Here is a 10819-nt window from a genome sequence, read left to right as displayed (position 1 = left end):
TGCGACGGACCGGTAGAAGATTGCGGGTGAGAGTTCAACTTCAACCGACAATCGTCTCCTCTACGAGGTTGGGTGCTTATGATTCAGAGTTAATGTAATAGGCCATTTTACAGTTGTCTGCTCAGGGACCTGGCCTTTGAATGGAATCGAGGCTGAAGGTGACCTTGTCTTGATACAGACCTCACTGCTTTTGTTTTGTTAATCATGTTGTTCTGATGCTAACTAGTTTGTATTTACATAATAATGCAGAGAGCTTTGTATCAATGCAAGGTCACCTCCAGCCTCACTACCATTCAAAGGCCAGGTCACTTGGCAGCCAACTGTAAAATGGACTATTTCCCTTTCATAATCTTCTAACCTTCCCCCAAGGAAAGACAAGAATTTACTAGAAATATCCCCTTCTTGGGGTTAGGAAGAAATGTTTATGGGAGTAAACCAAATTTAAGTGGAAAAGTAAAGGACAACCACACAAGTTTCACCGCAGTCACTTTTCAAGTGGTGCAGCGTATTTTTATCCTTTTTCTCATCAGTCTCTAAACAACGTTATATTAGATCTATAGAGAGTTCTTAAGAGCATTTGGGTCAGGCCCGTTTAATCTGCTCTTACATCAGTTGCCTACACGATAAGGACCTCTGTTTTGACAGTTTCCTTTACACATTTGAACGAAAAATAAACAACTAAGTGAAATAGCTATTGCAAAGAACCACTTGGCTGACGTTTTTCAAAACATATTAAGGAGGCTCGATGTAGTTTTTTTAGCCGAAGGGTGGTTGTTTTGAAAATTAAAATTATCTAGGAAGCCAATGTTCGATTTTTGCCAAAATACACCATAATGATCAAATATGACCAAATATTAATTTTCTACCCATCACTTAATCACAAAGGTTACCATAGCAACCACTGACGTTTTCTTTTGTTCTCAAACAAGCTTGATTTTCTCGAAATCAAGATTGACTCTTGGTATTCATTTGTTGATATGTTCAAGTATAGTAGATTGACTACCTGTACACAAAATTTTAGGAAAATCTGTAAGAGCGTTTTAGAGTAAATCAAGTATGAAGTTTTTGTTATTTTCTTATAATTTACTACACTTGGCAGTCGATATATTTTAAAAAATTTACCTAAGCAAAAACACTTTCGCTTTTAGTAAATGGTCTTTGATGGTGTAAGTATTTATATTTCAGTGAGAGTAACTGCGCTCAAATAATACAAAACAATTTAAAAGCGTTTATTTTATGTTAAAACGGGGTTTTTCGGAAAATTTCATTCTTCATTTACTTGAAAACGCTCTTACAGATTTTTCTAAAATTTCGTCAACAGTTAGTCAATCTACTAAACTTTAACATATCAAAAAATAAACACCAAGAGTCAATCTAGATTTCGAGAAAATCAAGCTTGTTTAAGAACAAAAGAAAACGTCAATCGTTGCTATGGTAAACTTTGTGGATAAGTGACGGTAAAAAAAATTTAAATTTGGTCATATTTGATCATTATGGTGTATTTTGGCAAAAATCGAACATTGACTTTCTAGATCATTTTAATTTTCAAAAGAACCACCCTTCGGCTAAAAAAACTACATCGAGCCTCCTTTACTGTACTAGTGGATCGTGGGATTGTGGATCAATTTTTGTGTAATTTTTCTGCTTCCTTTGACTGTTTTTACATTGCTATTAAAGAATAACTTTTCTGACTATATCACTTTAATAAGAGCAGAATGAGCAATCCATCGTTAAACGGTTTTCTATAATGTACCATATCAAACATTTATAACGTTATTCAATTTACACTCAGTATTTATCATTACTATTGTAGTTTCAAAGTTTTGTAAACGGTCTTTATGGATAAAAAAGATTACAAATGTTCTTGGCTTGTCTTTAATTCACCCAGGCTCTGTGTTGTTGCTCATTTTCTTGACTTTTCAACCTCTATGTATCTGCTGAGAGGATCAAAAATTGACATTTTTTTAGAATACGTAAAGGCCCGTTTACAAAGGCGATTTTTGTCGCGCAACTCAATGCAATTTTTGTCGCGCCGAAGTTGCATCATGTCGCCGCGATATCGCGACAAAAATTGCATTGAGTTGTGCGACAAAAATCGCCTGTGTAAACGGGTCTTAACATAGAATAAACGTTAGTGATGAAAGAATTAATCTTTAATAGAGCCAGCTAATGGAAATTATGGGTGTCCCGCAGCGGTTTTTTAAAAAAATAATTTTGTATAATTTTGTTGTTGTTGCCTTTCATATTTATATGACTTTTCTTCTGTCATAACGAAGGAACAAATTTGCGTACATAATACCTACATAATTTCATTGTTGTGAAGGAAAAAAAAAATGATTTCTATTTAACCCATAAATGCCGAAGCTAGATGATAAAAATCTAATTTTTCCTCGAGTAACGAAAAAAAAACTTTTTGCGAGTTTTTGAGGTTGCAGACAAATCTAAACTTAATTCTCCATACTACATATTTTAATGCTACATCAAAACAAAATTCCTTAGTTGATGATCAGATGATATTGTTTTCATCACCTGTTTTTAAATAATGTTCATTTGACACTGTCACTGTAAGGGGAAATCTGAGAGTTTTTTGGTTTAGTCCCAGGGTCGCCGATTAAAAATCGTCCTTACTGACTTTCAAATGCTTGTGATGAAAAATTGGCAATACGTTATAGAAAATACCCTCACTTAACGACTTGCTGTGTAAGATACTTGACAATTTGTCAATATGGTGAGGACACATAAGATTTGATTACTCTAGGATTTAAAGCGATGAATCACCGGCGGCAAACAACAAAAATTGATAAGAAAACTGATGATGAACTTATCTGAAAAAGTAAAGATGTTTCCAGAAGTCAACTTGCTTCAGAGTCCAAGAGCAACACACTGCAATCCAAAATGGCTGTACTTTTCTTTCAACACAACTGTGTTCCACCTCGAGAAAAAAGAGGAGACATCAATAAATTAAGCTATTCTCATTTGTCAAGTCAATCTTCTATGAACAAGTTTAGTTCTGGTATACTAAACAATTATTTGAATAAAACTAATACAGTGAAATATTTGACAGCTTCACGTTGAACACAGAAATAATGAACTCGATGTAAACCTTTTTAGTCCCATACTCGAAATATTTACTCTCATAACGGATTGCCTTAGTTTTCCTTTAATGAGAGTTGTTAGAAATTGGTACTATATCAAAACAATTGCCATTTGACAACGACTTTCATTATGTCACATACTTCACTACGTATCAATATTGTAAATGAGACATGATTTTCATCACTCTTGGACTGAAATCAATAAAAAGGGGATGACAGTAAAAATGAAAACTGCATGGAATTACCTGAAATAAGATATTTCCAGTTGTAAACTTGCACCAGAGTCCAAGAGCTACAAATGCATCGAGATTCAAAATGGCTGCACGCTCTTGCCTTCAACCTGTAGAGAAAAGGGAAACAGCAATTATTTTAAAATAAAGCCATTTTTCTTTTTTTTAATCGACCTTTGCTATCAAGTTCGTTTCTGGTTTCCTGATCACTGTCATTTGAAAAATTAAAAAGACATGCGAGGTTAGTGAAGTGCTTACTATTGTGTACATGTCAGTGAAGCAAGTTTTGGCCTCGAAAATACTGAACATTATTATAACGCTATTTACCTTTTTGTATAGATAAGGCACCCTGTTTGCGTCAAAAGTCGTCGAGTTGCAGAATACATGTAACAAACAACAAACACTCCTGCAACATTGAAACAAAAATACGCCAGTGAGAACACTTCGTCGTTTTATACTTCTTTTTCAGGCAACATTAGAAAATAAAAATAAGCTTTCATCAGAAATACTGCATCACTGGAATCAAAGAAACTTCTCTAGCTTGAAACAGTGGCCGAGAAAATAAACACATGAAAGAAATTTCAAGCAAGACTACTCTTAAGCACAAATTCAGCGTGTGCTAAACATTTAGGCCTGGTTGTTCAAATCCGATTCAAATAAAAGATTAAAAGTTAATGAAGTTTCTAATTTCTCGTGTTTAAAACTTCTCTCTCGTTTCCAATGTTTTGTCGCGTTTAACGTTAGTCCAAATTTAACAGTGAATGGTAAAAAACTGAAACAAAACTCACGCTAGTAATGGAGCCGAGTTTACTTTGAACAGAACTGGGTGTTGTGCAACAAACTTTCGAAACAGTAAAAAATTTGCAACTGAAAATAATTTTAAAATAAGCAAAAGTAGAGAAGCTTTGTTTGACTTATCTGTAACTGAAGTTGTTTACACCATGATTAAGCCAGTCAAGATTGGAATAACAACGTCGCTTTAGCATAAAATGGCACCGAAGCTGAACTTTACCGCTCCAAAATGGCTAAACTGAATTTCTTTGGACGTACCTCTGTTCGTTTGTGGAATGAGCTAGAGAAAGGAAAAAGGTTAAGCATTTAAGTTGCCTTATTGTTGGGTTAACAACTTTGGTAGTCATTCATAGTTACAAAAAACATAACAATTTGAGAATGTGAAAGAAAGTAGTTTTGTTGACCTCTCCAAATTTTAAAGTTTACCGTTATTATAGGAATATAACGAGGCATTTTAACAACGCGAACAAAATTGACGCGTAATAAAATTAACGCGAATTTAAGAAAAGTTTTGGTTAAATGCTTATAGTAAACGTGTTTATATTAATTAACATAAATAAAATTAACGCGAATTTTTGAAATTCGCGTTAATAACATGTATCGTTAATTTCCTATAATAAGGTATTCATAACAGGCTCTAGCTTTGTTTTTGGCTACTTATTGTTTCTAATTTAAAAGTAATAGTAAACCATTATCAAAAGAGCGAAAGTAGTTTGTAGTATATAAACATTTGCCACAAATCACGGAAATTTTCGAAATTTTCGTGTTATATTTTCAGTAGATCAAACAAACTTCACCTGTAGATGAACCAAACAAGATGTTGAAGGGTCTTGTTGTATTTGTCTTGCTCTCAGGCGTCAACAACAGGAATCTATCATGAAACCAAGCTTTCGTCAGCCAACTGCAACACCTCGCTCGCGGTAAGTCCGCCAGCCTGCGAAATAAACTTTGTAAAAGTTATTAAAATTACTGGTGTTATGTTAGACTTTTGAAGGAAGTTGCAACTATAATCTCTCTAACTTTGAATTTAAAGCGGCCTTCCAGGCGAGAGAAAATGTACACAGCAGCACTCCGAACGTTACAAGTACAAAATACGAAGTAAAAAGCGTAGCTGTAGCTGGATTAAACATTCTAACCTTCTGTTCCGTGCTTGCTGCCAAACGAATAAAAGAATGAAGACCAAATTTGCTCGGTGAAATCCGTCAGTTCTTCAGAAACTTTACTGGAACAACTATTTATATATGGCGTCACCGATGTATGAGCACGCTTGACTTTTCACATTCACAGGATAGCTCAGGAAACCGGCCGCTAAAGACGCTAAACGGCCAAATTGAAATGGAAACCTGAACGCAGCGAAAAGCTTTATTAAGCTACAAAAACTAGACGATTAAACACAAAGACAAGATAGAAAACTTACTGACCCGAAGATGGGGCACATCGAGGAAGACGAAGGCTCGCATACAACTGTGACCAACATCAAAAAGATCGGCGTGTCCTTTGAGACTTCTTCATGTACGCGACTGATTAAAATTCATTTCACCTGCGATAAATGCGCTTTACTTAATCTGAATATTTCGAGAAGATTTTTGTGCATTGAGTAATGAGCATTCGGCAAATCTCGCGAGAAAGCACGAATTTTACACCAATACGTCATGTTAAAAACAACAGTTAATTGTTTTAGAAATTTGGGGTACTGGAAAAATGCGTCCTGACACTTTTATTCAATTCGGGCCCCGTCCACACTGACCCGGGTAAATTTGAAAACGCATCTTTTTTCCCCGGCTAGGCCAACCGCCCACACTGAAACGGCGTTTTCGGTCACCAAAAACGGGGCTTTTCAAAAACGCTCACAAGTGAGGCGTATCATTTTCAAATTTACCCGGGTTAATTAATTTTGAGGGCCAATAAAATAGAGAAAACACATTGACGTCTGCCAAAGACTTGCAACGCCAGCCGTCGATCCATGCATTTTCCGGCGGCATGTACTAAAACCCGAAACAACGAAAGGAAACGAACGAAACGAAAACGCCGAAACGGCCGAAACGCAACGAAATCACCGAAACAAGCAAAACGCATTACAATTATTGAGAGCTAACCGTAAACAGGCTAACCGGAGTGCTATTTAGGCTTTCGTTTCGTTTCGATGTTTCGGGCTTTGGTACATGCATTTTCCGGCTGCATCTTTTCACTCTCTGATTTACAGACTTCAAAGGAACTGTTGGAAATCCACATTTTCAGTTGGTTGACGATGGAATATTATATCACTCGGAATATTATTGCTTTTTATTATATAGAGTTTGAGTTACTTCAGCATCAAGTTTATTAATTTTTCGAGCAAAAATGGCGACATAAATAACATTTTTCTTCCTAAAATTTTATATGCGTATGATATAGTTTGCAATTTCAAATTTTATACTGTCATAGTACTTATTTCGATCCTTGCTTCAGAAAAACTCTTTAATACATGTACTTTTGACACGGATCAGCCGCAGCTAATATTTCTTCCCTTTGTTTCATAGCCCTGAATAGTCCATTCTCTGAACTCTCTCTTCCGCGCGCCCTTTATAGGGGTTAAACTAAGGCGCGAGATCGGTGCGAGAGAAGAGAGTCCAGGTACGATTCCAGGAGAGTGTCGCCGGTGAAGGACTCTCTCATTCTCGACTCCAGAACACTTCTCTTTTGCGCATGGGGTCGAGAATGGGACCCTCTCTTCTCGCGCGTGGATTGAACTCCTATAAAGGGCGCGCAGAAGAGAGAGAGTTCAGGGACTGGACTAAGTCCTTAATTGGCGTTCTTCCTTGCTCTTTCCGGAATTTCTAGACAGTTTTTCAGCCATACAGCCGTATTTGACAATTCAAGCTACTGGATTACAAGCTCAGTTTCGTTTGATTCTCCACAAGCATCTCGTTCAAACAACTCCTTCAGGTTTCTTGTATACTCGGAATGCAGTTCATTTATTTGTTCCTCGCTTGGGTTTTCCACTTTATCCACCGGGATAGGAGATCCAACTAAAAGAATTAAAACAAAGAAATATGGTAATAATAAAAGAAATTAAAAGAAATTAAAGTACCGTATATAGTAGAACCCCGTTAGTACGGCCACCAACGGGCCACGGAAATTTGGCCTTACTAACGGGGTAGGGACAAATTTCATGACTGAGCAAGTAGGAAATCGCAAGGAAAAAATCAAGTCGTGTTAAAATGATTGGTATTTATCCGCTTTATTTCACGCGCAGTGACTTTATCGCTTTGTAGTTTAGCTAAGCAGATTATACTGTTTGTCAAATTTTTCAAGTAAATTGTTGTTCGATTAGTTACAATAAGTGATCAGTTAACCACAAATCCAAAGAGGCCAATGACTTAACATTAGGTACAGGCGTTTTGAATAAACTGAATACGATCATTCAATATTGTTTCTTAAATACTGCATTTGCTTTGATTGGTCAATTATCAATGGGTATTTGGTTCGAGCGGCCGTATTAATGCCGTTTTCCGCTAGACGCAATTAAAGCACGTAGAATATTAATGCTCCGCAAATGAACAGTGTTCCAGTTGAAAGGACGAAGTAGAAAAAGAACACACTTGCGCCTTGAAGGAATCAAGCTCTTTGGGTATCGAGATAGCTGAAAAGTCGAAGCATTGTGTTCTCGTTTTGTCAAGAATTGAAGCTGAGAAAGAAGACTGCATAAATTTAAACTCGGCTTGGTTAGTAACATAAGGAATGAGGAATTAATATTGATCTAGGAGTTATGAAGGTCAAACCTCACAACCTTCGGAAGTGCGTGATGATGGCCGCTCTTGAAGTTCGCTCGAAGAGTCACGCAATGTTTACTCACGCGATGAGCCAAACTCACCAAGGCAGAAAACAATGTGCTGCATTTGGCGGCTTGTTAGGGGTGGGTGTTAAAAAAATACATCGTGCTCTTTAATTTATCTTTGCATATTATTTTTTTTTCGTGAGCAGACTTTGATCTCATCGGAAACTACGGTCACTTTGAGATTGACCTGTACTTGATCTGTTTTCCCTGGATAGGAACTATTTAACCCTATTCAGACCGGGGGGCTTTTGAGGCCCGCGCTGACTTCGAACTTCAATAACTTTTTTAAGATTTAACCAAACGCTGCCAAACTTTCTGAGTTTTCCTAAAATTTATCTGACAACAATTTGGTAGGGTTAGATAATGTGTCAGGAACTTGACATCACCATGGCAACGGCATTTTGACAGGCATGTTTTCCCAAATTTGTAATTTTGTGTGTTTCTGTTAATAAAAATCAACTTAAATGGAATTATTTTTACATTTTTAAGGGTTTAAAGCACATTTTTATTTATTTTGTGTACTTTGCAGTGATTTTGGGTGGTTTTCTGGCATTTTGGAAAAATTTTGAAATCCAAGATGGCGGATCCAAGATGGCGGCTGTTTTGACATCATGATGAAATTGTCACGTGATGTGACGTCACCATCCCACGTGACGTATACCAAAAGAAAGAGTATCGGACATACAATATATCCTATAAGTTTTATGGTGATTGCTTAAATACTCTGGAAGTTACATAGGGGGGTCTGAGAAGGTCCAAAAAAGCCCGGTCTGAATAGGGTTAAATGTGACTTACTACTAGTTACTTGTATTGTAATTGCGACAGCGAACAAGCACCAGCGCAGTTCGTTCGCTGGAGCAACTCTAATGTTGGTGAGGAAAGATTTCTTTGACGCTGACTAGCGATTGCGTTATATACTCCTAAAATTCGCGGGCGCTTGTATTGTTCTCGAGCTATATTTGGCATTTAGCACGTGAACAAATGTTCCTGCTCATATGATTTTAAAATTAAATTAATCCATATTTGGTGCAGCGAAACATGCGTTCAGTTCAATAATTCCATATTCCTTATTTGGCGTGTTCGAACTTGCCGGTGTTTTCACGATGTCAACATGTTTTCACATCGCTCATGAGTTTTCTAAGCGGTTAGTGTAAAACGAAGACTAAAATGCAGATTGAGGGTAAAATGAACACTGCAGACCGGGAGAAAAATGCAGACAGAGGGTAAAGTAAAAAAGCCTTCCGCCGACTCCAAAGTTCGAAGAAATGTATGTCAGATTACGTTTCGCATGAGCGAACACGGGAATGAACTGGCGGTGTTAAAATGTTTATATGCCGACACAAAATGAGTTTAATTTTTTACTTTTAATACGGACTTGACCTTGTGAGAGTTCAAGTCTTCCTCACCAGTAAACTGGATGAAACAGAACGGTTAACAGCCCTTTCAGCTGTTTCAGGCTGTGCCCTTTCGGAAATTATTTTTTTTCACAGACGAACTCATTGAAACTCAAGTAGCTAAATGTTTTGTCAAAATTATAGCTCTGTAGCGTTTTGCACAACCGAGTAATCACAAAAATAATTTTGAGAACATTACAGTATGCAGCCGCCATAGATTATACAAAATTAATAGTCAAGTAGATTCTACCATAATATTATTCGCTTTCACTTATACCTTATAACTAATCGTACCTTTTTGGTACGCTTCGGTGGCATATCAGGATCGTTTAGTCTCACCATGGCTCGTATTTTGGCTAGACCAAACGAGCCTGATTCAGCCAAAAATCCAGTTAAATTTTTAGTAGTCACGGTAATGAAATCTGTCAGGCGTCCCCGCGTGTGGCCCGCGAAAAGAATTTGTGTGTCTTTTACTCGTTTGTTTGAAGTTTTATTCTCTACATTTTCAAAAACAAAATTTAACGAAAACTTTAGGAACTTCGACTTCAGTATGAATGTTTCAGTACTCTTCGGCAAACATCGCGCAAATTGCGAGCGCGCAGAAGTTTACTGAGTTTTGGCGGGAAAGTTTTTACTCCTCTTACGACCGGTAAACAACAGCTAAACTTATAATACAATGTTCTGTTTTATTGGTAAAATCTCCTTTCTTTTCATCGCACGGTAACACTTCTTTACGTGAAAGTGACCATGATATCGTTGCATATCAGGTCAGTGACTTGATATCGTAGGATATCAGGACAGTAGATCGCGCTTCTGATTGGCTACTTTTATGCGAATGGGTTAGGCATAAATAGATTGTGCTCGGCAACTTTTAAGCAACTTTTAGCGTTTTGAGCAACTTTTTGTAGTACCAGCAACCTCGGGCAACTTTTGCCTTCCTTGGCAACTTTTGAGCAACAAATTGATATAAAACCGATCCAAACCATAAAAGGTCGTTTCATTTCAAAGGATTTTATTAAAACTGGTTTTATCAAAACTGATTTTTTTTTTAATTTTTTAATTTTTATTTTTTTATTTTTTTAAATTTCTTTTTACAAAAATATTTGTGAGCAGCACACAGCATAACAATGGCTTTTTGGTCTCTTTTAACGATTGTAAGAATATTTAATGAAAATGTTTAAATGGCAACAAACAAGCTAACACGTTCTCGGTATTTATCTAAAACAAAACGACTCTAGAGAGCAAGCAACTTTTCTAAATTTTGGTGGCAACTTTTTAATATTTGAGCAACTTTAGAGCAACTTTTGGGTATATTGTGAAGCAACTTTTCCTGAATTTACCGGCACAATCTATTCGTGCCTAATTTGGGTGCGTAACAATCATTTTGAATAACGCTACATATTATCACGTTCGAAAGTTGAAAATACGATAAAAAAATATCCGTTTTGTGACAGTTAGGAAACACGTTTATCCGCGACATCACAAATTTCA

General features: G+C 36.6%; 1 long non-coding RNA gene across 2 annotated transcripts; it reads right to left on the bottom strand.

Moving 5' to 3' along the window:
• Window positions 1-340: 340 nt before the first annotated feature.
• LOC144631971 (uncharacterized) lies at window positions 341-5637 on the bottom strand. Of its 2 annotated transcripts, XR_013566829.1 has the most exons (6): window positions 5539-5637; window positions 4915-5063; window positions 3653-4397; window positions 3341-3435; window positions 1600-2932; window positions 341-741 (listed from the first exon to the last, which is right to left on the bottom strand). It is a non-coding gene; the product is annotated as an uncharacterized LOC144631971 (long non-coding RNA). The 2 variants fall into 2 exon arrangements; XR_013566830.1 differs by lacking the exon at window positions 4915-5063 and having other exon boundaries at window positions 3653-3731.
• Between the last annotated feature and the right edge of the window lie 5182 nt (window positions 5638-10819).

Source organism: Oculina patagonica, chromosome 12 (genome assembly GCF_052425735.1).
Source record: "Oculina patagonica isolate OP01 chromosome 12, crgOcupat, whole genome shotgun sequence".
Taxonomy (NCBI): domain Eukaryota; kingdom Metazoa; phylum Cnidaria; class Anthozoa; order Scleractinia; family Oculinidae; genus Oculina; species Oculina patagonica.
The sequence above is the reverse complement of the archived record's forward strand: the minus strand, read 5'-3'. Positions and strand labels throughout refer to the sequence as shown.